The sequence below is a fragment of the Chiloscyllium plagiosum genome, unplaced genomic scaffold (genome assembly GCF_037043375.1).
Source record: "Chiloscyllium plagiosum isolate Xiang-an unplaced genomic scaffold, Cpla_swu_hap1 HiC_scaffold_35, whole genome shotgun sequence".
Lineage (NCBI taxonomy): Eukaryota > Metazoa > Chordata > Chondrichthyes > Orectolobiformes > Hemiscylliidae > Chiloscyllium > Chiloscyllium plagiosum.
The window spans coordinates 30416514-30443736 of record NW_028270173.1 but is presented as its reverse complement, the minus strand read 5'-3'; the positions used below and the strand labels follow the sequence as shown (position 1 = coordinate 30443736).

The 27223-nt window shown below is 47.0% G+C and overlaps 1 protein-coding gene across 5 annotated transcripts in view; it reads left to right on the top strand.

Annotated features, from left to right (window-relative positions):
* Nucleotides 1–27223, top strand: part of LOC122541334 (discoidin domain-containing receptor 2-like) — a 213279-nt gene that overhangs the window by 48721 nt on the left and 137335 nt on the right. The window contains exon 1 of one of the 5 annotated variants that reach the window (XM_087979455.1): nt 16219–16497. The exons of 2 other annotated variants lie outside the window; for them this stretch is intronic. The gene's annotated coding sequence lies outside the window, so the exon portion shown is untranslated. Of the gene's footprint in view, nt 1–16218; nt 16498–19921; nt 19941–27223 lie in introns of those variants that run through there. 2 more of the 5 variants (XM_087979460.1, XM_087979459.1) reach the window with 2 other exon arrangements.

The window sequence follows — 27223 nt, the reverse complement described above, 5'->3', positions numbered from 1 at the left end:
ACTACCTAATCAGCCACGATCTCAACAATGAGCTGCAGCGGACTCGATGGGCCGAATAGCCGAATTTTGCTCCTTCGTGGCATGAGTGGAGATAGCTTCTATGCGGACAATGCAGAGAGGCAGTAATTTGTTCAGAGTTTGCTGAACTACTGTGATAGTTCATACAGAGTAAATCAGCCGAGTTGTTAGCTAACTGGCAGGTTCAGGCTGGAGCACAGTGGCAGGGGTGAGCGAGGTTGCTTGTTACCGTACCTGTCAGAAACGTTACCTGGTGGAGCCAGTTGCATCGCCTGAAGCAGGGGGAATTAGGGAATTGAGAGGTCAGCCATCAATGAGCAAGAGGGTTGTGAGGAGCCATTAAAAAATACCACAAACCAGGCAGTTGAGAACTTGTTTCAAGAGAAACAGCAGAGCTTCTGCTTCACTTTGATGGGATCATGGTTAGACGTCACTTGTAAGATTGTACCATACTATAACGGGACTGTGCCATACTATAACGGGACTGTGCCATACAATAATGGGACTGTGCCATACTATAACGGGACTGTGCCATACTATAATGGGACTGTGCTATACTATAACGGGACTGTGCCATACAATAATGGGACTGTGCCATACTATAACGGGACTGTGCCATACTATAACGGGACTGTGCCATACTATAACAGGACTGTCCCATACTATAACGGGACTGTTCCATACTATAACAGGACTGTCCCATACTATAACAGGACTGTCCCATACTATAACGGGACTGTGCCATACTATAACAGGACTGTTCTATAATATAACAGAACTGTCCCATACTATAACGGGACTGTTCCATACTATAACAGAACTGTCCCATATTATAACAGAACTGTGCAATACTATAACGGGACTGTCCCATACTATAACAGGACTGTGCCATACTATAACAGGACTGTTCCATGCTTTGACAGGCCTGTCCCATACTATATCAGAATTGTACCATACTATATCGGGACTGTCCATTACTATAACAAGACTGTTCCATACTATAACAGGACATTCCCATACTATAACAGAAATGACCCATACTATAACAGAACTGTTCCATACTATAACAGGACTGTCCCGTTCTATAATGGGACTGTTCCATACTATAACAGGACTGTCACATTCTATAACAGAACTGTGCGATACTACAACAGGACTGCCCCATACTATAACGGGACTGTCCCATGCTATAACAGAACTAACCCATACTATAGCAGACCTGTCCCATACTATAACAGGACTGTCCCAAACTATAACGGGACTGTTCCATACTATAACAGAACTGTTCCATACTATAACAGGACTGTCCCATTCTATAACAGGACTGTCCCATATTATAAAAGGACTGTCCCATACTACAACAAAACTGTCCCATACTATAACAGAACTGTTCCATACTAGAACAGCACTGTCCCAAACTATAACGGTACTGTCCCATACTATAACGGGACTGTTCTATACTATAACAGAACTGTTCCATACTATAACAGGCCTGTCCCATTCTATAACAGGACTGTCCCATACTATAAAAGGACTTTCCCACACTACAACAAAACTGTCCCATACTATAACAGAACTGTGCAATATTATAACGGGACTGTCCCATACTATAACAGGACTGTGCCATACTATAACAGAACTGTGCCAAACTATATCGGGACTGTCCATTACTATAACAGGACTGTTCCATACTATAACAGGACATTCCCATACTATAACAGGACGGTGCCATGCTATAAAAGAACTGTCCCATATTATGGGACAGTCCTGTTATAGTATGGGACAGTCCCGTTATAGTATGGCACAGTTCTGTTATAGTATGGGACAGTCTTGTTATAGTATGGAACCGAACGGTTATTGTATGGGACAGTCCCATTATAGTATTGCACAGTTCTGTTATAGTATGGGACAGTTCTGTTGTAGTATGGGACAGTCCTTTTATAGTATGGGACAGTTCTGTTATAGTATGGAACAGTCCCGTTATAGTATGGAACAGTCCTGTTATAGTATGGAACAGTCCCGTTATAGTTTGGGACTGTCCTGTTATAGTTTGGGACAGTCCTGTTATAGTTTAGGACAGTTCTGTTATAGTATGGAACAGTTCTGTTATAGAATGGGACATTCCTGTTATAGTATGGAACAGTCTTGTTATAGTATGGGACAGTTCTGTTATAGTATGGAACAGTTCTGTTATAGTATGGGACAGTTTTGTTGTAGTATGGGACAGTCCTTTTATAGTATGGGACAGTCGTATTATAGAATGGGACAGTTCTGTTCTAGTATGGGACAGTTCTGTTATAGTTTGGGACAGTTCTGTTATAGTATGGGACAGCTCTGTTATAGTATGGAACATTTCTGTTATAGAATGGGACAGTCCTGTTATAGTATGGAACAGTTCGTTTATAGTATGGGACAGTTCTGTTATAGTATGGGACTGTCCTGTTATAGTATGGGACAGTTCTGTTATAGTATGGGACAGTCCCGTTATAGTATGGCACAGTTCTGTTATAGTATGGGACAGTCCTGTTATAGTATGGAACCGAACGGTTATTGTATGGGACAGTCCCGTTATAGTATTGCACAGTTCTGTTATAGTATGGGACAGTTCTGTTGTAGTATGGGACAGTCCTTTTATAGTATGGGACAGTTCTGTTATAGTATGGAACAGTCCCGTTATAGTATGGAACAGTCCCGTTATAGTTTGGAACAGTCCCGTTATAGTTTGGAACAGTCCCGTTATAGTATGGAACAGTCCCGTTATAGTTTGGAACAGTCCCGTTATAGTATGGAACAGTCCCGTTATAGTTTGGAACAGTCCCGTTATAGTTTGGGACTGTCCTGTTATAGTTTGGGACAGTCCTGTTATAGTTTAGGACAGTTCTGTTATAGTATGGAACAGTTCTGTTATAGAATGGGACATTCCTGTTATAGTATGGAACAGTCTTGTTATAGTATGGGACAGTTCTGTTATAGTATGGAACAGTTCTGTTATAGTATGGGACAGTTTTGTTGTAGTATGGGACAGTCCTTTTATAGTATGGGACAGTCGTATTATAGAATGGGACAGTCCTGTTCTAGTATGGGACAGTTCTGTTATAGTTTGGGACAGTTCTGTTATAGTATGGGACAGTTCTGTTATAGTATGGGTCAGTTCTGTTATAGTATGGGACAGCTCTGTTATAGTATGGAACAGTTCTGTTATAGTATGGAACAGTTCTGTTATAGAATGGGACAGTCCTGTTATAGTATGGAACAGTTCGTTTATAGTATGGGACAGTTCTGTTATAGTATGGGACTGTCCTGTTATAGTATGGGACAGTTCTGTTATAGCATGGGACAGTCCCGTTATAGTTTGGGACAATCCTGTTATAGTATGGCACAGTTCTGTTATAGTATGGAACAGTTCTGTTATAGTATGGGACAGTCCCGTTATAGAATAGGACTGTTCCATACTATAACAGAACTGTTCCATACTATAACAGAACTGACCCATACTATAACAGAACTGTTCCATACTATAACAGGACTGTCCCAAACTATAACAGAACTGTTCCATACTAGAACAGGACTGTCCCATTCTATAATACGACTGTCCCATACTATAAAAGGACTGTCCCATACTACAACAAAACTGTCCCATACTATAACAGAACTGTTCCATACTATAACAGGACTGGCCCATACTATAACAGGACTGTCCCAAACTATAACGGAACTGTTCCATACTATAACGGACTGTTCCATACTATAACAGAACTGTCCCATATTATAACAGAACTGTGCAATACTATAACGGGACTGTCCCATACTATAACAGGACTGTGCCATACTATAACAGGACTGTTCCATGCTTTGACAGGCCTGTCCCATACTATAACAGAATTGTGCCATACTATATCGGGACTGTCCATTACTATAACAAGACTGTTCCATACTATAACAGGACATTCCCATACTATAACAGAAATGTCCCATACTATAACAGAACTGTTCCATACTATAACAGGACTGTCCCGTTCTATAATGGGACTGTTCCATACTATAACAGGACTGTCCCATGCTATAACAGAACTGACCCATACTATAACAGACCTGTCCCATACTATAACAGGACTGTCCCAAACTATAACGGGACTGTTCCATACTATAACGGGACTGTTCCATACTATAACAGAACTGTTCCATACTATAACAGGACTGTCCCATTCTATAACAGGACTGTCCCATATTATAAAAGGACTGTCCCATACTACAACAAAACTGTCCCATACTATAACAGCACTGTCCCAAACTATAACGGTACTGTCCCATACTATAACAGGACTGTTCCATACTATAACGGGACTGTCCCATACTATAACAGAACTGTGCCATACTATAACAGAACTGTTCCACACTATAACAGGACTGTCCCATTCTATAACAGGACTGTTCCATACTATAATAGAACTGTCCCATACAATAACGGTTCTGTTCCATACTATAACAGGACATTCCCATACTATAACAGAACTGTGCCATACTATATCGGGACTGTCCATTACTATAACAGGACTGTTCCATACTATAAAAGAACAGTCCCATACTGCAACAGGACTGTTCCACACTATAACAGAACTGTTCCATACTATAACAGGACATTCCCATACTATAACAGAAATGTCCCATACTATAACAGAACTGTCCCATATTATATCGGGACTGACCATTACTAAAACGGGACTGTTCCATACTATAACAGAACTGTCCCATACTATAACAGAATTGTGCCATACTATGTCGGGTCTGTCCATGACTATAACAGGACTGTTCCATACTATAACAGGACTGTTCCATACTATAACGGGACTGTCCCATACTATAACAGAACTGTGCCATACTATAACAGAACTGTTCCACACTATAACAGGACTGTCCCATTCTATAACAGGACTGTTCCATACTATAATAGAACTGTCCCATACAATAACGGTTCTGTTCCATACTATAACAGGACATTCCCATACTATAACAGAACTGTGCCATACTATATCGGGACTGTCCATTACTATAACAGGACTGTTCCATACTATAAAAGAACAGTCCCATACTGCAACAGGACTGTTCCACACTATAACAGAACTGTTCCATACTATAACAGGACATTCCCATATTATATCGGGACTGACCATTACTAAAACGGGACTGTTCCATACTATAACAGGACTGTCCCATACTATAACAGGACTGTTCCGTACTATGACAGGGCTGTCCCATACTATAACAGGACTGTCCCATACTATAACAAAACTGTTCCATACTATAACAGAACTGTCCCATACAATAACAGAATTGTGCCATACTATGTTGGTTCTGTCCATGACTATAACAGGACTGTTCCATACTATAACAGGACTGTTCCATACTATAACAGGACTGTGCCATGCTATAACAGAACTGTGCCATACTATATTGGGACTGTCCATTACTATAACGGGACTGTTCCATATGATAACAGGACTGTCCCATACTATAATGGGACTGTTCCATACTATAACAGAACTGTCCCATACTATAACTGGACTGTTCCATACTATAACAGAACTGTGTCATACTATAACAGAACTGACCCATACTATAACAGGACTGTCCCATTCTATAACGGTACTGTCCCATACTACAACAGAACTGTTCCATACTATAACAGGACTATCCCATTCTATAACAGGACTGCTCCATACTATAACATGACTGTCCCATTCTATAACAGAACTGTTCCATACCATAACAGAACTGTCCCATACTATAACAGGACTGTCCCATTCTATAACGGTACTGTCCTATACTCTAACAGAACTGTGCCATACTATAACAGGACTGTCCCATTCTATAATGGTACTGTCCCATACTATAATAGAACTGTTCCATACTATAACAGGACTGTCCCATTCTATAACAGAACTGTTCCATACTATAACAGAACTGTCCCATAATATAACAGGACTGTCCCAAACTATAACAGGACAGTCCCATATTATAACAGAACTGACCCATACTATAACACAACTGACCCATACTATAACAGGACTGTCCCATACTATAACAGGACTGTTCCAAACTATAACGGGACTGTTCCATACTATAACAGGACTGTACCATACTATAACGGACTGTCCCACACTATAACAGGACTGTCCCACACTATAACAGAACTGTGCAATACTATAACAGGATTGTTCCACACTATAACAGAACTGTCCCATACTATAATGGGACTGTTCCATACTTTAACTGAACTGTCCCATACTATAACAGGACTGTCCCATACTATAACAGAACTGTCCCATACTATAACTGGACTGTTCCATACTATAACAGAACTGTGTCATACTATAACAGAGCTGTCCCATACTATAACAGGACTGTGCCATACTATAACAGAACTGTCCCATACTATAACTGGACTGTTCCATACTATAACAGAACTGTGTCATACTATAACAGAGCTGTCCCATACTATAACGGGACTGTGCCATACTATAACAGGACTGTCCCATACTATAACAGGGCTGTCCCATGCTATAACAGGACTGTTCCATACTATAACGGGTCTGTCCCATACTATAACAGGACTGTTCCATATTATAACAGGGCTGTCTCATACTATAACAAAACTGTGCAGTACTATAACAGGATTGTTCCACACTATAACAGAACTGTCCCATACTATAACAGGACTGTCCCATACTGTAACAGAACTGTGCCATACTATAACAGAACTGTCCCATACTATAACAGGCTGTTCCATACTATAACAGGACTGTTCCATACTATAACAGAACTGTCCCATACTATAACAGGATGTTCCATACTATAACTGAACTGTCCCATACTATAACAGGACTGTTCCATAGTATAACAGGACTGTCCCATACTATAACAGAACTGTGCCATACTATAACAGGACTGTCCCATACTATAACAGGTCTGTCCCATACTATAATAGGACTGTCCCATACTATAACAGAACCGTTCCATACTATAACAGAACTGTCCCATACTATAACAGAACTGTCCCATACTATAACAGGCTGTTCCATACTATAGCTGAAAATGTGTTGCTGGAAAAGCGCAGCAGGTCAGGCAGCATCTAGGGAACAGGAGAATCGACGTTTCGGGCATAAGCCCTTCTTCAGGAATGAGGAAAGATAAAAGGTAGGGAGGAGGGACTTGGGGCAGGGGCGTCGGAAATGTGATAGGTGGAAAGAGGTCAAGGTGAGGGTGATAGGTCAGACTGGGGGTGGGGGCGGAGAGGTCGGGAAGAAGATTGCAGGTTAGGAAGGCGGTGCTGAATTCGATGGATTTGACTGAGACAAGGTGGGGGGATGGGAAATGAGGAAACTGGTGAAATCCGAGTTCATCCCTTGTGGTTGGAGGGTTCCTAGGCGGAAGATGAGGCGCTCTTCCTCCAACCGTCGTTTTGTTGTGGTCTGGCAATGGAGGAGTCCAAAGACCTGCATATCCTTGGTGGAGTGGGAGGGGGAATTGAAATGTTGAGCCACAGGGTGGTTGGGTTGGTTGGTCCGGGTGTCCCAGAGGTGTTCTCTGAAACGCTCCGCAAGTAGCCGGCCTGTCTCCCCAATATAGAGGAGGCCACATTGGGTGCAGAGGATGCAATAGATGATGTGTGTGGAGGTGCAGGTGAATCTGTGGCGGATATGGAAGTTTCCTTTGGGGCCTTGGAGGGAGGTGAGGGGGGAGGTGTGGGCGCAAGTCTTGCACCTCCTGCGGTTGCAGGGGAAGGTGCCGGGAGTGGAGGTTGGGTTGGTGGGGGGGTGTGGATCTGACGAGGGAGTCATGGAGGGAGTGGTCTTTACGGAATGCTGATAGTGGAGGGAAGGAAATATATCCCTGGTGGTGGGGTCCGTTTGGAGGTGGCGGAAATGACGGCGGATGATGCGCTGTACATGGAGATTGGTGGGGTGGTAGGTGAGGACCAGTGGGGGTTCTGTCCTGGTGGCGGTTGGAGGGGTGGGGCTCAAGGGTGGAGGAGCGGGAAGTGGAAGAGATGCGGTGGAGGGCATCGTCGACCACGTCGGGGGGGAAATTGCGGTCCTTGAAGAAGGAAGCCAGACCTCCCTGTTCCATACTATAACAGGACTGTTCCATACTATAACAGAACTGTCCCATACTATAACAGGACTGTTCCATAGTATAACAGGACTGTCCCATACTATAACAGAATTGTGCCATACTATAACAGAACTGTCCCATACTATAACAGGACTGTTCTGTACTGTCACAGGACTGTACGATACTATAACGGGACTGTTCCATACTATAACGGGACTGTTCCATACTATAATGGGACTGTCCCATTCTTTAACAGGAAACCTGTAGGCCCTGGAGAAAATTGAAAAAACAAGCCGGGTTTTCAATGGTGATAATCCCAAAGGTGAGATTATACACATCAGGAAAGATAGAACAAGCTGGAATACAAGAAAAATACTATGGACGCTGAAAATCTGAAACAAACACCGAAAATACTGGAGAAACTCTTTGGAGGGTCAGTGCAGACTTGATGGGCAGAATGAATTCTTTCCATCCTGCAGGGATTTTATAACGGAGAGGGTTTGATGTGGAGAAACTGTTTTCACCTGTAGAGATGTACAGGGGGCCTTACAACAAACATGGGTGTGAATTGAGAAGCAACAAGAATGCAGGTGAAGGAGAAAGGAGTTGAGGCGGGGGACCAAGCTGGGGTTGTGGGTGGAGAGACTCATATTGAACAGAAACACCAACATGGACAAGTGGGCCTGCAACAGCCTGTTTGTGCACGTGTGCCAATAAAGCTAATTCAATTCAAAGATTTGGGCCAAAATAGGAATCGCTGGAAAAACTCAGCAGGTCTGGCAGCATCTGTGGAGTGGATGCAGTGTTAACTTCTTCAGAATGGGTTCTTTAGTTTTCTCCTCTGTAACAAAACCGTGGGGTGGCACGGTGGCTTGGTGGTTAGCACTGCAGCCTCACAGCATCAGGGACCCAGGTTTGATTCCAGCCTCAGGCGACTGTCTGTGTGTAGTTTGCACATCCTCCCCGTGTCTGTCTGGGTTTCCTCCGGCTGCTCCGGTTTCCTCCCACAATCCAAAGATGTGATGGTTAGGGTGAATTGGCCGTGCTAAATTGCCCCGTAGTGTTCAGGGATGTGCAGGTTAGTTGCATTAGTCATGGGGGAATATAGGATAGTAGGGGAATGGGTTACTCTTCGGAGGGTCGGTGTGGACTTGTTGGGCCGAAGGGCCTGTTTCCACACTGTAGAGATTCGATGAACAGGGTTTCTTTGAATGCAAGTTAAATCTTGGAATTTGAAAACTCACGAAAGTAAGAGCAGAAAGTTGGAGAGGAGTGGCCAGTGTAGAGAGAGAGGGGGAGGGGGGTAAAAGCAAGATGCAGATAGTGAGATATAAATATCCAGGGGCAGACAGCAAAAGAATAAAAACACTGAGCGGTTAATAGGGAATAGCAGAGGACTCATTCAACTCGAGGTTATAGCATGACATCATGGACCACAAGAGTCAGATGAGAAAGTTTTATATTCCTCCTGTGAACCTTGGCCCATCTGTTCAGCAGCAGGAGCTATGTGTGGCATGTGTAGTACACAGTTGGGAAACATTCCAGGGTATCGGGTGAATGCCGGTGGATTCCATAACCGCTTCCCTTCCACCTGGCAGGCAACAAAAGCCCATGTGGCGGGGAGGGTGGGCCTGTGCACGGCCAGCTGAAAAAGCTGAGCATTTGGAAGCGTTGGCAGTCCCTCGCGTGGTCAGCACTGCCACCTCACCGTGCCAGGGAACCTGGGTTCAATCCCGGCCTCGGGTGACTCTCCGGGTGGGGTTTACACGTCCTCCCTGGGTTTCCTCCCGCAGTCCAAAGATGTGCGGGATTGGCCGTCATCCAGGGATGTGTAGGTTAGCCATAGAGACCCTGCAGGGTGGAAACAGGCCCTTTGGCCCGACAAGCCCACCCTGACCCTCCAAAGAGTATCCCACCCCAGACCCATTCCCCTACCCTATTATTCTACATGGAACTCTGACTAATGCACTTAACCTGCACATCCCTGAACACTATGGGGCAATTTAGTTTGGGCCATTTCACCTAACCTGTGAACTGTGGGAGGAAACCGGAGCACCCAGAGGAAACCCACGCAGACACAGGGAGAATATGCAAACTCCACACACACACAGTCGCCCGAGGCTGGAATCGAACCTGGGTCCCTGGCACTGTGAGGTAACACTGCTAACCCACTGAGCCACCATGATGCTCAAGGCAGGGAAATGTAGGGCTATGGGGTGGGTCACTCTTTGGAGGGTCAGTGTGGGCTTGATGGGCGGAATGGCCTATCCCAGCACTGTTGGGATTCATTATGTATTGCACCTATCATAACTGCCAGATTCCCCCACAGCTTTAATCCCCAGTTGAAACATCAAAAGCCAGCCGGACCTTTGACAGTGCAGCACTTCCTCAGTGTTGCATTTGAATACAACCTGGACTCTCCGTGATTTTTTTTCCTTCCCTTGTCTCTGCTGGGTCTCGAACACTCAGCCTTCTGAGCTAAAAGATCAAATGCTGACCGCTGAGCCACAATACCGCACTCAGCGAGCACTGGCCTGAACTGAAATGGGTCAAACTTGTGCAACAGCTGCGCCCAGTTGTGAAAGCTGCCCTAAGTAAGTGGGAAATCGCAGTTTACTGTCTGTGTTTAACTATTTCAAATGATAAAAGAATAATGTAGGCAGAGGGTGTAATCACAAGGGGCCCCTTGGGCGTCTTAACTCAGTGGGAAGCAAAGAAGAGCTCGTGTGGAATCAGCAGAGACCCAGGGGCAGAATCTGTAAACATTTGTTAGTCTTAACCCTTTAAAATATGTGCTTCCCACCCTCCCGAGGCAAAGAATGGAAGGAGTTGGGATGTCCCGTTTGCCTGCCCGCACTTTGTAGAAACCTTACACTGTGTGGAAGCAGGCCATTCGGCCCATCGGGTCATCCCAGACCCGTACCCGTATCCCCCCAGCCCCTCCCCCGTCCCCGTAACCCTGCATTTCCCACGGCGAAGCCACCTGGCCTGCAAACTTCAGCCTGGGTCAATCCTTAGTAGGAGGAAACCCACCCACAGACACGGGGCGGGGGATAATGTGCAAACTCGACGCAGACAGTCGCCCCGAGGCTGGAATCGAACCTGGCGCAGTGAGGCAGCAGTGAGCCACACATTGCCAACCTTGAACAGAATTAAAAAAAATCACACAACACCAGGTTCTTGTCCAACAGGTGTATTTGGAAGCACACGAGCTTTCGGAGCATCGCTCCTTCATCAGGTGGTTTTGGATACCTGCCGAGGGGTCGATTGAAGGATTCGTCAAAGAGATTCATTCAGGGAAGGGTCTTAAAGGGTGATCGAGGCAGTTGGAATGATGCATCCGAAACCGCCGGATGAAGGAGCGGCGTTCCGAAAGCTATTCTGCTTCCAAATAAACCTGTTGGACTATAACCTGGTGTTGGGTGATTTTTAACTTTGTCCACCCCAGTCCAACACCGGCACCTCCAAATCATAACCTTGAGCAGGACAGCCACAAGGACCAGGGGAAAGGCCCACTCCCGACCGTTCAGGGGTGAGGGTATGGAAACCCAGCTCAGTGCCACCACCTCACGGCCACAAACTATGTGCCACAAAGACCCACAATCTATTGCCACCTGGTGTCCCAGACAGGAATCCTCCCAACCATCAAACCAACGTTCTCTCTCTCTCTCTCTCTCTCTCTCTATGGGATATTGCAGCACAGGAACAGCTAAGGTGGGGTTTGGTGAGGGCGCGCACATGCCGAGGGGTCGATTGAAGGATTTGTCAAAGAGATTCACTCCGGGAAGGGCCTTAAAGGGTGATAGAGGCAGTTGGAATGATGCATCCGAAAGGGGGGCAGGGGGTCCAGATGAGGTTTACCAGAATGATCCCGGGCAGGAAGGGGCTTTCATATGAGAAGCAGTCGAGGACTCTGGGTCTGTGTTCAATGGGGGAATCAGTGGAAAGCTTATAGAGTCATAGAGATGTACAGCATGGAAACAGACCCTTCAGTCCAACCCGTCCATGCCGACCAGGTATCCTAATCTAACCTAGTCTCATTTGCCAGCACCCAGCTCATATCCCTCCAAACTCTTCCTATTCATATACCCAAACAGATGCCTTTTAAATGTTGCAATTGTACCAGCCTCCACCACTTCCTCTGGCAGCTCATTCCATACCCGTACCACCCTCTGTGTGAAAAAGTTGCCCCTCAGGTCTCTTTTACATCTTTCCCCTCTCACCCTAAACCTATGCCCTCTAGTTCTGGACTCCCCGGCCCCAGGGAAAAGACTTTGCCTATTTATCCTATCCATGCCCCTCATAATTTTGTAAACCTCTATAAGGTCACCCCTCAGCCTCCGACGCTCCAGGGAAAACAGCCCCAGCTTGTTCAGCCTCTCCCTAAAGCTCAAATCCTCCAACCCTGGCAACATCCTTGTAAATCTTTTCTGACCCTTTTCAGGTTTCACAGCATCTTTCCAAACCTTACTGAAATTAACAGTGAGGCCTGGACAGGATGGTCGGGCAGGAGCTGTTTCCACTAGCTGGAGAGACTAGCGCTTTGAGGGTCACAGCCTCTGAAAGTGGAAGGGTGACCCTTCAGAACGGAGATGAGGGGGAATTTCTTCAGCCACAGGGTGGTGAATCTGTGGATCCCATTGCCACAGAAGGGTATACAGGTCACGTCATTCAGTGCATGTAAGGCAGACATAGATAGGTTCTTGATCAATAAGGGTATCAAAGGTTACTGGGAGAACACAGGAGAAATGGTTTGGGAAACATATCAGCCATAATCGAATGTCCGAGCCGACCCGAAGGGCCGAATGGCCTAATTCTACTCATGTGCCTCATGGCCATGGTTTAAAAGGGCATTGGATAAATATTTGGATAGAAATAGAGTGCAGGGGGATGGGGAAAAGGCAGGAGAATGGCACTGGGCAATAGAACCAATGTGGGCATGATGGGAGCTAAATGCCCTCCTTCTGAACCAGTAACTGTTCGGTGGTCCTGCGATTAGGTTAGATGGGTGGGGCACCTCCACACAAAGCAATCCGAGCTGGTGACAAGGCATTTTCTCCACTTGCCAGCTGCGAGGTCCCATTGCTCCACGGTCACGGAATGGCTACATCACAGAAGGAGGCCACTGTTCATTGTTCTCTGTGACAGTACCTCACCCACTCCTCCATCCTTTCTCTGTCGCCCTGCAAATCCTGGTCTCTTCGTACAATTATCCATTTCCTCTTTGACGGCTCTTGTTGAATCCTCCTCCACTGCAGATATCAGATCCTAACCACCGTCCGAGTTAAAAAGCTTTCTCCTCATGACGCTACCTCGAGTTGATGTCCCGTGGCTCTCAACCCTTCCAGCAACAGTTTCTCCCCATTCACTCTCGCCTGAGCCCTGGGGGATTTTGCAAATCCCTGTCACACCTTTCCATATTCTTACTGAGCACAGAAACAGACCCTTCGGCCCAACCAATCCATGCCGACCGTAATCCCAATCTAAGCTAGTCCCACCTGCCAGCGCTTGGCCCATATCCCTCCAAATCTTTCCTATTTATGCACTTCTCTAAGGAAGACAATCCTAGCTTCTCTGATCGAGCCACAAAGTTCCTCCAAACGATTCTTGCGAATCCTCTTTGCGTCATCCTTCAAAGATGCTTTAAAATGCACCACAGTAACGTTTTCATGTTCATCGTAACTTCCTTCCACTTTCCCTTTGGTCAGCAAAGTACCCCCCCCCCCGACAACTTTGACAGCATTCCGGGAGGGAAAAGCCTGGTGAGCCTATGGAATTCACAACCAGAGAAAGCAGTCTAGGCCAAAACACCTCACAATTTCAACAAGGCTATTGGGGCTGAAGGGATCAAAGGATTCTGCTCACCGTGTAATAGGATGGATGTTATTAAACTGGAGAGGGGTCAGAGATGACCCAGCAGCACAGTGGCTCAGTGGTTAGCACTGCTACTCTCACAGCACCAGGGACCCAGGTTCAATTCTGGCCTCAGGCAACTGTCTGTGTGGAGTTTGCACATTGTCTGCGTGGGTTTCCTCCCATTGGCCATGCTAAATTGCCCGTAGTGTTAGGTGCATTAGTCAGAGGGTCGGTGTGGACTTGTTGGGCTGAAGGGCCTATTTCCACACTGTAGGGAATCTAAAAAAAAAAAGATTTACCAGGATTTTGCTGGAGAAGGTTACCTCAGAGGACAACAGGATTTTGATCAGATGGGCCAAATGGCCGAGAATTTAATTGAGATAAATGAGAGGTGCTGCATTTTGGGAAAGCAAATCAGAGCAGGATTCATACACTGAATGATAAGGTCCTAGGGAGTGTTGCTAAACAAAGAGACCATGGAGTGCAGGTTCATAGCTCCTTGAAAGTGGAGTCACAGGTAGATAGGATAGTGAAGAAGATGTTTGGTATGCTTTCCTTTATTGGTCAGAGTATTGAGTACAGGAGTTGGGAGGTCATGTTGCGGCTGTACAGGACATTGGTTAGGCCACTTTTGGAATATTGTGTGCAATTCTGGTCTCCTTCCTACCAAAGGAAGTTGTGAAACTTGAAAGGGCTCAGAAAAGATTTACAAGGATGTTGCCAGGGTTGGAGGATTTGAGCTTTAGGGAGAGGTTGAACAGGCTGGGGCTGTTTTCCCTGGAGCGTCGGAGGCTGAGGGGTGACCTTATAGAGGTTTATAAAATCATGAAGGGGCATGGATAGGATAAATAGATAAAGTCTTTTCCCTGGGGTGGGGGAGTCCAGAACTAGAGGGCATAGGTTTAGGGTGAGAGGGGAAAGATATAAAAGGGACCTAAGATATAAAAGGCAACTTTTTCACACAGAGGGCAGTGCGTGTATGGAATGAGCTGCCAGAGGAAGTGGTGGAGGCTGGTACAATTACAACATTTAAAAGGCATCTGGATGGGTATATGAATAGGAAGGGTTTAGAGGGATCTGGATTCTTGGAGGGATATAGGCCAAGTGCTGGCAAATGGGACTAGGTTAGGTTAGGGTATCTGGTCAGCATGGATGAGTTGGACTGAAGAGTCAGTTTCTGTGCTGTACACCTCTATAACTCCAAGATCCTGGCTGATCTGTTCATGGCCTCAGTCCACTTACCCACCTAACTCACCTTAATTCCTTTACTGCTCAAAAATCTATCTGCCTTAAAAACGGCCAACGAGGCAGCCTCAACTGCTTCACGGGTCAGGGAATTCCACAGGCTCACAACCCTTTGGATGAAGAATTTTCCCCTCAACTCAGCCCTAAGTTTGCCCCCATCCCACACCTTATTTTGAGTCTGTGCCCTTGTTCTAGTTTCACCCACCAGTGGAACTAACCTCCCTGCTTCTGTAATATCTATACCCTTCCTAATTTTATATTTTTTTATAAGAATTCCCCCCACCCCATTTTTCTAAATACCAAGTGAGTATAGCCCCTGACTACTCAATCTCTTATCAGAAGTCAACCCTGTTTCCATCCCCCCACCTCCAGTGCTCAATGTTGGGTATGATGAGTACAGCGTTAAGTGGAATCTTGCTGTACCACCACCCTTTTTGTGGTTTGCACTGGGCCCCTCTTTCAAAAGTACTCAAAAAAAGAACAATTTTCCAAAATCTTCTGAAGTAGAGTCGTACCCGGGACCCGAAACCGTTCCTCTCGTCTGCAGGTGCAGCTGGAGTTTCTCCAGCATTTATCTTCGAGAACGCGGATTGGGCTGCCTGCCCCTTTAAGAGCCACTCTCATCCCACTGTCTCCAGCAGCAGGGGAAGGGGAGAAGGGAGGCTTTTGAATCTGGCATAGTGTCTTTTTTTTTGCTTACGGGGGGGGAGGAGTTGGACTAGTGAGTTTGGGGCAGGTGAGAGAGAGAGAGAGAGAGTGAGTGTTGGTGTTGGGAAATGTCTCAGAGAACTTCTGTCACCAGCTCCCTCTCTGGGTGGTTTTGTTTTGCCTGTGGAAACAGCCTTTTTGTTTAATTCCCTCCCTGAGCTGAATGCCAGACGCTGAGAGTTAGGCACAGTGCTGCTAAGTGGATAAGGAGGAGTCTGTGGACTGACTGAGCCCAGCCTCTCGTCCCCCAGCAACCAGTCAGTCCACAGTGTGTGTGTGTGAGAGAGAGAGTAGTGCATGGGAGTAAGATAATAGCACGGTTTCTCTGATTTTAGTTATTGGAGCCTGCTCAAACTTGTATTGCACAGGGGTTTTTTTTTTCATTCTTGAGATTTTCGCCTTCCCCAGCAAACGTGGGAGAGATCCCAGGGAGAGAGAGAGTAGAGATTTAGAAATAGGAGAGAGTGAATGTAACAAAACAGATTGTATATTAACCTGTGTACAGGTGACTTTTGCCGAGCTGAAGAGGGAGTGGCCGCTGCCCTTTGGATTCACAAGGTGAGGAACTACGCTTCCCCAAAACTAAAAAAAAAAATTGTTGATTGTAAAGTGGTCGTTTCACATGTGGGCTTTCTGTCTCCCTGTGGGAGACATTTCAGATTCCCTTTGACTCCAAAGCAGCTCCCCACCCCATCCCGATTTTGTACAGTGTCACCCCTTCTCCGCCCCAAGTAGAAATCGAGATGAGAAGGAGATTCCGAAAAGGCTCCTTCACCTGGCCATCAAAGCTGACCCAGTTGACTGACCATTGGAGCTGCGGTTAAAGTTAGCGTGTTCCCCCACCCACCAGGCTTTTCTTACAGTGGACTGGGACTGAGTGGTGTGCATTCATTAACTGGTCGGACAAAAGAGCTACTTTTTTTCTTCTGATTTTCTCTCCGCCAGCTGAACTTTCCAGCAGGCACTTGTGTAAGGGATGGTGTAATCCCGTCAGAAACTGGTAGCTTGCAAGTCCCCATTGAGGCTGTGTAATGTTTGCTGGGGGTGGGGGGTCGTGGGTGGAGGGAATGGTTGGTTTGCTGTTGTACACGTCTCCTTGGTCAGACCCTACGCCTGATTCTCTCCGTTCAGGTGAACATCAAATGTCAATGTTTGAAATAGGAGCGGGGTGGGGGGGGGGTGGTGGTTGATGGGAGAAATTCATGCCCAGCCTCCACCGCTGAGTCCAATTTGTCAAGAATTGAGTCCAGAATTGTTCCCATCACTGAACAAGTCTGTCTGCACAGGTCTTTTTGACCTCCTTGAGGGGGGGAGCTTGTTGTGAGTGAATTGGCTGCTGTAATTCCCTGGGTTACAACAGTGCCTCTGTTCAAAGGGCTGTATTTGGAGATACCGGTGTTGGACTGGGGTGTACAAAGTTTAAAAATCACACCACACCAGGTTATAGTCCAACAGGTTTATTTGGAAGCACTAGCTTTCGGAGCGACGCTCCTTCATCAGGTGGTTGTGTGACCCATTGAAGGAGCAGTGTGCTCCGAAAGCTAGTGCTCCCAAATAAACCTGTTGGACTATAACCTGGTGTTGTGTGATTTTATTTTTTAACTGCGTACAAGTGCTGGGGTGGACAAGGTCAGACGGGTGACAGGTCACCAGGTTTATTTGAAATCACAAGCTTTCAGATGGCTGCTCAGGTGAAGTGGTGACTTTGTGATTTCAAATAAAGCTGTTGGACTTTCACCTGGTGTCATGTGACCTCTGACTTCACATTCAAGAGAGCATTGGATAGGGTTTTTTTGGGAAATGGTGTGTGGGGATAAGGGGGGGGGTGAAGGGGAAGGCAGGAGATTGGCGCTAGTTGATCGTGCTAGACTAGATAACTGAACTGGTACGTTCACAGTGGGCCAAATGGCTGTTTTGCATTGCAATGCTGTGATTTTCTCAACGACTATATTGCTGTAAAGGTTTTGGAATGCCCTGAAAAGTGGTACACAAAGGCCTCTTCTGTACTGTATCATATTATGATGCTACAAAGTGCAAGCATTTGGATGTGAAGGTCCACAAACAGCAATATGAGTACAGCAGGGACTCTCTGTATTTCAGGATGTATTCAGGAACTAACCTGAAATACTTGGTTTCAGTTAGGGAAGGGTGAAGTTGGTGGGGGTGTGGGTAAAATCTGACTTTAGTTGCTCGCAACAATAATTTACGTCTCATGTCAGTACAAGTGGAAGTGGGAAGTGAGGAATTGATAGGTGCTGTTGAACCTTGGAGTTAAATTAATGTCAGTTTGATGGAGAAAGCACTTTGCACAGCCCACCCACTGTCTCCAATAAGGTGTTTTACTTGATGTGGCAATGTTTGTGTAGCACAAAGAAACTGGGTGTGGATATCGTGTTGAAGAATCTGACAGACATTTATTACAATTAGCTATTGCACGCAGACATCACATTCCTCAGCCTCATCAGTGTCTGGGCGAACATTACAGTATTCATTGCGCAGCCTCACTCTGTTCCCTGGATTGACACCACTTTATGGCCTTACTGTCTTCGTGTTATTAAACTGGAGAGGGTTCAGAAAAGATTTACGAGCATGTTGCCGGGACTGGAGGGTTTGAGTTGTAAGGAAGGCCGGGGTTTCTCTCTCTGGAGCGTAGGAGGTCGAGGGGTGACCTGAAAGAAGAAGTTTATCAAATCATGAGGGGCATTGATAAGGCAGATAGCCGAGATCTTTTTTCCCAGCTCAGGGAGGTTCAAAACTAGGGGCATTTTTTTTTAAGGTGAGAGGAGAAAGACTTAAAGGAGACCTGTGGAGCAACATTTTCACACAGGTGGTGGTTTGTGTGTGGAATGAACTGCCAGAGGAAGTGGTGGATGCGAGTACAGTAACCATGTACCTGAGTAGAAAAGGTTTAGAGGGATGTGGGCCATATGTAGGAAAGCAGAACTGGTTTAGCTTGGGAAACTTGGTCGGTGTGGACTAGTTGGACCGAAGAATCTGTTTCCTCACTCTATGATCCTACAACAGAGGAAGCATGATTCATGTAGGGTGTCGTGCTTCAAGTGATCCTTGGTTAAGATGGAGTATGTGACCTTATACCTCACTGAAGACGGTGCTGACATCATGAACAGGTGTCTCTTAAAGGCATGCTGACCATGAGACAGAACACAGTGCCAGTTATGTGCCCAACACTCAGGCTGGTGGGCACCAATATCACCAAATGTTTCTTTTTTTTGGCTGATATGAAACCACCCATTTAACATAACTGCTCAAGGTGGATTTCCATTCCATTTCACAGGAGAATGTTTCATACATCCCACCTGAAGGGATAAACTACACATTATGATGAGCTGCCAGAGGATGTGGTGGAGGCTGGTACAATTGCAACATTTAAAAGGCATTTGGATGGGTATATGAATAGAAAGGGTTTGGAGGGATATGGGCCGGGTGCTGGCAGGTGGGACTAGATTGGGTTGGGATATCTGGTCGGCATGGACGGGTTGGACCGAAGGGTGTGTTTCCGTGCTGTACATCTCTATGACTTTAACCTACCTTAAGATTTTTTGTTTGGTGGGTAGTGGGAGAGGACAAACAAGAGAGTAGAGAGGAAACGAGGCCGAAGACTAGGAGGGTTTAGTAAAGGTTGAGCCTTCAGACCTGAGTAGATCATAAACAAAGCGGATTTATTCAGGCAAGCACGTGTAGGGGAGAGACCTCCCAAGGTAGGACCAGAGGCGTACTGCTGTTTGTAGCTTTCACATCAGGATGGTCATGTGCAACGTTGCTTTCGAATAAACTACATCGAACAAGTGTCAATTATTGCCCCTACGTATTTTTTAGTTAGTGCAGTCGTCAGTCATGGTTTCGCATCCTCTGAATCCTGGGCTCCTCAGTCTCATCAGTTTGCCCCGCAATGTCTGGTTTGGTCAGAACTTCTGCTTATGTGTTATTTTCAGAATGTAACTGTCCTCACCACCTGCAGCCTGTGTCCCGAGTATCTCCTTGTGAGTAGTGGTTATTTTTTTGAGTCGTGTGGATGGTCTCTGGTTTCTTAAGTAACGGCCGACTGCCCTTTTATTTTTATGGTCATGTCGTTTAAACTGCCTAAGCTGTACTCTTTCTTTTAATATGGATGTACTTTGCCCTTAGCCCTACTCTGTACTGCTTGTCCAAAGTAATTTTGTGCTGTGCATCATGCTTTATAATATCCTCTTTCCTTCCCCTTCTTACACTCTCCTATCTTTTTTTTGAGTTTGGGTTTGATTTATTGTTGTCACATGTACCCAAATATGGTGAAGAGTGTCATTTTGCGTGCTACACGGGCAGATGGTACCCTGCAAAAGTGCTTGAGGATAACAGTACAGAGTGCAGAGTACGGTCTCACAGCCACAGAGAAGGTGTAGGCAGAGAGAGAGAGAGAGAGATCAGAACTAACACTTGAGAAGTTCATGCAAGTGTTCGATAATATTACGGAGGAAGCTGTTCTTGAATCTGATCGAACAAAAATTTCGGTCAGCCTGAAAGGAAGTCCTTTCCTTTCTTGAGGACGCATCGTGATCACATGCGCATCGCCTACGTCCTTCGGCAGTTGCGCTGTGGAAATGTGGCAGCACACTTGTGCACAGCAAGATCCCACAGACAACAAGAGGACAGCGACCAGGCATTCTGCTCGCGAGATGTCAATTGATTACTGGGACGGAATACTGGGGGGGGGGGGGAATATTCCCCAGCGTTTGTCTGATGTGGTGGCCATGGGATGTTTGCCTGAGGAAAGGCTAAGACTCAGTTTAATGTCTGCTCTGAAAAAAGACAGCTCAGCAGTTGAGCCCTCTCTCTGCTGTGACAATGTGGCGCTCCCTCAACGCTGACCCTTTCGGCCGCGCGGCACTCCCTCGGCTCTGACCCTCTTGCCGTGCAGCACTGAGCCCCCCCCCCCCCCCCCACCTTGGCTGCGTGGCACTCCCTCAGCGCTGACCAATCAGAGGGTCAGGCTTACTAATGATCACAGGAATGAAAAAGCTTAATAGATGAGAAACGTTTGAGGTCTCTGGGTCTATACTCGATGGAGTTTAGAAGGATGAGGGGGAGATCTAATTGAAACTTAAGAGATTATTGAATGGCCTAGACAGAGTGGATGTTGGGAAGATGTTTCCATTGGCTGGAGAGACTATGACCCGAAGGCCCAGCCTTAGAGTAAAGGGAAGACCTTTTAGAATGGAGATAAGGAGAAACTTCTTCAGCCAGAGAGTGGGCAATCTATTGAATTCATTGCCACAGAAGGCAGTAGAGGCCAGGTCATTGAGTGTATTTAAGATTACGATAGATAACCCTTGATACTCTAGAAGCTATGGGGAGAAAGCTGGGGAATGGGATTGAGAAACATATCAACCATGATTGAATGGCGGAGAGACTCGATGGGCTGAATGGCCTAATTTCTGCACCTATGTCTTATGGTCTGATGTCCTTTCCGGAAGAGAGTGGATCTGAAGACTTAACTGGTCTCATCTCCATGTGACGCCAACCCCGTGGCAGCACGGTGGACTTTACCTGAACTCCAAAATGGCCTCGCCAACGACATTGACATCCCTGGAATGAATAAAGAAATAAACACAACATGCCCGCCATTTCACAAGTGGCTGCGGGATCTTGCTGTGCGTCAGTTGTGTGCTGATGTTCCAATGATTCACGAAGCAGTTAGTCGGCCGCAGGGCCTGGGATGGACAGTGGCACTATCGAAATGCAAATCCCTCCTTCAGCCGCAGGACGTGACTCAGCACGAATTGACCTTTTTTTTTTCCCTGTGCTTAGCCCTCTCAAGTTTTCCTGGAAATCGGAGGACATCGCTCCTCCAGTTCCTGGCACGTTGGAACTCCTGAGTTCCCTCTTGCTGAAATCCTTGATTTCACCCCCCCCCCGCCGCCCCCCCCCCACAGATTTCCAAGTGGCTCCGGGACTCTCCCGAATGCAGCAGGTCAGGTGAAGAACCCAGCATTACTTCAGCAAATCCTTTTCTCCGGCATGTGCCGGGGCAGGTTGGTGCAAGTCGACACCAAACCTGGCGTCTTGCCCAAAAACTGGTCGGAGAATGAGCCATTTCATTCCGTATCCCCTTTGTCCGATTCTCACGGTATGTCCCCGTTACCAGGGGACAGCCTGTTTTTGGGGGAAGGGGGTGGGGAAAATGATGAAATTACCCTCTCACCTCCCCCTTGCCCCCCTCTTTCCCCCCCCCACTATTAACAGTAAGGCAGTGGGCAGCCTGTGCTGCAGTGGAGTGGGGGGATGAGTCGGGCAATGTGAGGGAAAAACAGGTAGATTTAAACCACGGGTGCCAAACACATTTTTCTCTCACAGACAAGATGCTGTGTTCAAGTCACAGAATCCCCTTGTGTGCAAACAGGCCCTTCAGCCCAACAGGTCCACACTGACCCTCTGAATAACCCACCTAGACCCATTCCCATATTACTCTACATTTATCCCTGACTAACGCCCCTGACCTTCCCATTCCCTGAACACTGTGGGACAATTTAGCATAACCAATCCATCCTAACCCGCACATCCTTGGACTGTGGGAGGAAACCCACGCAGAGAGAGCGTGCAAACTCCACACAGACAGTCACCCGAGGCTGGAATCGAACCCGGGTCCCTGGCGCCGCGAGGCAGCAGTGCTAACCCACTGAGCCACCGTGCCGCCCACTTGTTTGAGTGGAGAGTGGCTGTCTGCGTACGCACTGAACACCGATTTCTTTTCAACTGGCTCGGAGCTCCTCTCTATATCCTAGCTCACATCATGGCGAGCGGGGCACCCACCCAGTTTGAATCACCAGCTCAAGCCGAGTTTCTTTGCCAGTCCGCGAAGGGTTGGTGTGGCACCTTCGCTCCGACTGAATGCCACCCTGGGGCTCAGTGGACGAGACTCGGACTTCTCCTGGCAGTTGGTGTTGGCTTCAGTGCCCAATTCCCAGAGTACTGGCCTGGAAATCCAGCCTGACACCCCGCACCCCCCCCCCTCCCAATGGCTGACTCTCAGCTGCCCTCTAAGGGGGAGTGCGATAAATGACCAGCGACGTCCATTTCCCGTGTGCGCCAAGGTATCAGAGGGCACCTACATCACTTGGTCATTTCACTTTGTCCTTCTGCAATGCAGTTTGCAGGATCTTGCTGTGTACTGTTCGGCTGCTGCGTTTCCTGCACTGTTCCGACAGCTGGCTGGCGTGTGCAGAGCTAATCTGTGATTTCTTGCAGCAACTTACTCTCGTGCGGTGTCTTGCTCCATCTCAGGACATCCCACCAAAAACAAATAGTTTCCGCGGCGTCTTTGATTTTTTTTTCTCTCTCTCTATTCATTCACGGGAAGTGGACATCGCTGTCATTTACTGCCCTGCCCCTAGAAGGCAGTTGAGAGTCAGCCCATGGCAGTGGTTCTGGAGTCATCTGTAGGCCTGACCAAGTTAAGATGGCAGATTTTCTTCACAGAAAACGTAAGTGAAACACATAGGAGATTTTATTTGTTTTGTGGCAATTAACGGTACAAGATTTTTTCTATTATGGAAATCTGCTGTTGTGGGATTTGAACCCAAGTCACCGCAGCATTAGCCTAGCACATCGGCATTATCGCTAGACCCCTCCCTCCCTTGAATGCAATCAGATGGCCTGTGACACATCAAAAGAACATTTTAATACAAATACTTGACACCAAACCATCTATGAAGCCAAAGATGTGCAGGTCAGGTGGATTGGCCGTGTGGAATTGCCCATAGTGTCCAGGGTTGGTGTCTAAGAGGTTGGTTTTAACGGAGGATCATTAAGGGAGGAAGCCAGGCTTCTTGGTGTTCCGCCAGAGCTCCAGATCTTGGGATTGAGGGAGATTATAGAGGACTTTGTTTCTTCATTCTCTTCCCCCTAAGTATGCGTACTGAACATCTAAACCCAGACTGGCATCACAAGTAGCAACTTGTAAACCTTTCACTGTATTCCTAGAATTGGAGAACCCTACTGTGTGGATATAGGCCATTCAGCCCATCGAGTCCACACCAACCTTCCAAAGAGCATCCCAGCCAGACCCAGCTCTCCCTACCCTATCTCTGTATCCCTACATTTCCAATGACTAACCCACACAAACCCTGGACACTGTGGGCAATTTAACTTGGCCAATCTACCCTAACTTGCACAGCTTTGGACTGTGGGAGGAAACCGGAGCACCAGGAGGAAACCCACGCAGACACAGGGGGGAATGTGTAAACTCTGCACGGACAGTTGTCCGAGGGTGGAACCGAACCCGGGTCCCTGGCGCTGTGAGGCAGCAGTGCTAGCTACCGTGCCGCCCTCATTTGAGCACAAGTGACGATAAAGTTAACTCCATTCAATTGAGACGTAGCAGCCTGGGAATCTCAATCGAGACCTTGCTTGACCTGGAGCCCTATGTAAATTAGCGATCATAAGGGTGTTCCAGGTCAGTCACGACTTGAGTTAAGACCTGGGCACAGCAGAGTCGTGCGTAGTCGTTGGTGCTCCCTTTAAACATTGTGACCATGCGATCTTCAGCGTAACCTCTTGCCTAGAATATAGCACCTCTGCCACTGAGGCACTCCCTCAGAGGTGGGACCCTTTGAACCCTTTTTGTGCTGCCCTTCCACAGTTCAGGATCAATGTGACAGCACCAGACAGGGTGCAGAGGACATTTATCGGGGCGTTGCCTAGGCTGGAGAATCTCCATTAGGAAGAGGGATTGGGGTGGCTTTACTGAGAGCAACGGAGAGGTAAGGTGATTGAGATATACGCAATTATGAGGGACAGAGGGTGGATAGGAAGAAACCTTTCCCGTTGGTGATTGGAGCAACGAGCAGGGCCACAGATTTGAAGGTAAGGGGCTGGAAGTTTAAAGAGAATGTGAAGAGAATTTTTTCTCACCTCGAGGATAGTAGGAATCTGGAACTCAGTGCCCATGAGGGTGGTAAAGGTGGAAGCCCTCATAATACTGAAAAAGTATGCTTTCCTTTATTGGTCAGAGCATTTAGTATTGGGGTTGGGAGGTCACCCTGTGGCTATCCAGGACGTTGGTTTGACCACTTTTTGAAATACTGCGTGCAATTCCGGTCTCCTTCCTACCGAAGGATGTTATGAAACTTGAAAGGGTTCAGAAAAGATTTACAAGGATGTTGCCAGGGTTGGAGGGTTTGAGCTACAGGGAGAGGTTGAATAGGCTGGGGCTGTTTTCCCTGGAGCATCGGAGGCTGAGGGGTGACCTTATAGAGGTTTATAAAATTGAGGGGCATGGTTAGGGTAAATAGGCAAGATATTTTCCCTGGGGTGGGAGAGTCCAGAACTAGAGGGTATAGGTTTAGGGTGAGAGGGGTAAGATATAAATGGGACCAAAGGGGCAATTTTTTTCACCCAGAGGGTGGTGCATGTATGGAATGAGCTGCCAGAGGAAGTGAGGGAGGATGGTACAATTGCTACATTTAAAAGGTATTTGGATGGGTATATGAATAGGAAGGGGTTAGGGGGATATGGACCAGGTGCTGGAAAATGGGACTAGATTAGGTTAGGATATCTGGTCGGCATGGACGAGTTGGACCGAAAGGTCTGTTTCTGTGCTGTACATCTTTTTAACGGCACCGTGGGCAGCGGGGTGGCACAGTGGTTAGCACTGCTGCCTCACAGCGCCAGGGACCCGGGTTCAATTCCCACCTCGGGCAACTGTCTGTGTGGAGTTTGCGCATTCTCCCCCAGTGTCTGCGTGGGTTTCCTCCAGGTGCTCCGGTTTCCTCCCACAGTCTAAAAATGTGCAGGTTAGGGGTGAATTGGCCACGCTAAATTGCCTATAATGTGAGGTGCATTAGTCAGAGGGAGATGGGTCTGGATGGGTTACCCTTCGGAGGGTCAGTGTGGACTTGTTGGGCCGAAGGGCCTGTTTCCACACTGTAAGTAATCTAATCTAAGTTTATGAATATATGTTTGCGATGCCAAGGCTATGGTGCAAGCTGTGGTAAATGGAATTTGAATAGTTAGGTGTTTTATTTTGGATTAGTGGTGCTGGAAGAGCGCGGCAGACTGATGCAGAACTGATGGACTTCTTCAGTGCTGTGAGTCTCTACATGACTGTAGCATCCCAAACAGAGCAGAAACAGAGAATGGCAACAAAATACCAAGTGGGATGGAGGGAGGCTGAGAAGTGAGGTTTTGTTGATGTTAATGAATATAGACAAATTAATAATTAATTCCTCAGCAGCATATAGCACGGCAATATTGAGATAAAGATGAAGTTTCTGAATGCCGGGAGTCTCTGAAACATTTAGCTATCTCCAACTTGAAATGTGACCGATGGAGCTATCTCACAATAGCTTCTCTTTCATTAAGTCACTGCACGTTTTTGTGTACAGTGGACAGAGTGAGTAAAGGATCCTTTTTGACAGATAAGGAAAGGAATGCCTTGTTTACTCAGCATTGGTGAATGGCCTTGAATGGTCTCATGTTTTTTTAATGAATTTTAATGTTTAATCTGTAAGTGGCAGCTGTGTTCATCCCCTTTCTCTAACCACCAACCCCCACCACCCCGCCCGAGCAAAGAAGGCCTTATGAACCGAATCAACAGACAACAAGGCCTCGGAGTCTGGCCGTTGCCCGTAGCGACGGAAAGTTTGTCTGCTGCTTGTGACCCGGTGCTCTCCGAGGTCACGCTGGGCTCCGACGTTAAAATAATGAAGTTTTGCAGAATTGAAAACTTTCTCTCCTTTTTTTTTCCCCCCAAATCCGTTGACCTACTGAGGTGGTGTTCCAGAGTGCAAACTAATTAGGTCGTGTCGGGCCTAGCTACCAGCTGCTTGCCTGAACAGGACACTGGTAGGAGCAGTCCAAACAAGCCATTCAGCCCACTTCAGCCCTGCCCGTCAGTCGACAACCCACACCACCACCCCTCGCCCCACCCCCCCACCCCGAAATATTTCAAAGGAATCAAGTGAATCAGGTTTGTTTAGGCCTTTTCAGCTCACCTTTTGCTCTTGTGGTGGGGTGGGAGCGCCCCTGCCACTGAACTCAGAGGCCCAGGTTCAGGTCCTACCTGCTCCACGGGTGTGACATAACACCTCTGAACAATCGATTAGGAAAATAGGTTAAAGCTGCTCTGGGAATCAGTGGGACAGCAAGCTGTCCTGCTCTCCACAATTTTCCCCCCCCCCACCTTGCCCCAGAACTGGGTGGGACAGTGGGTCAGACACTGTCCTTTCCCATAATAGGCTGGAGCTGTCTGTCTGTCTCTCTCTCTCTTTCTCTGTGTCTGTTTCCCAGT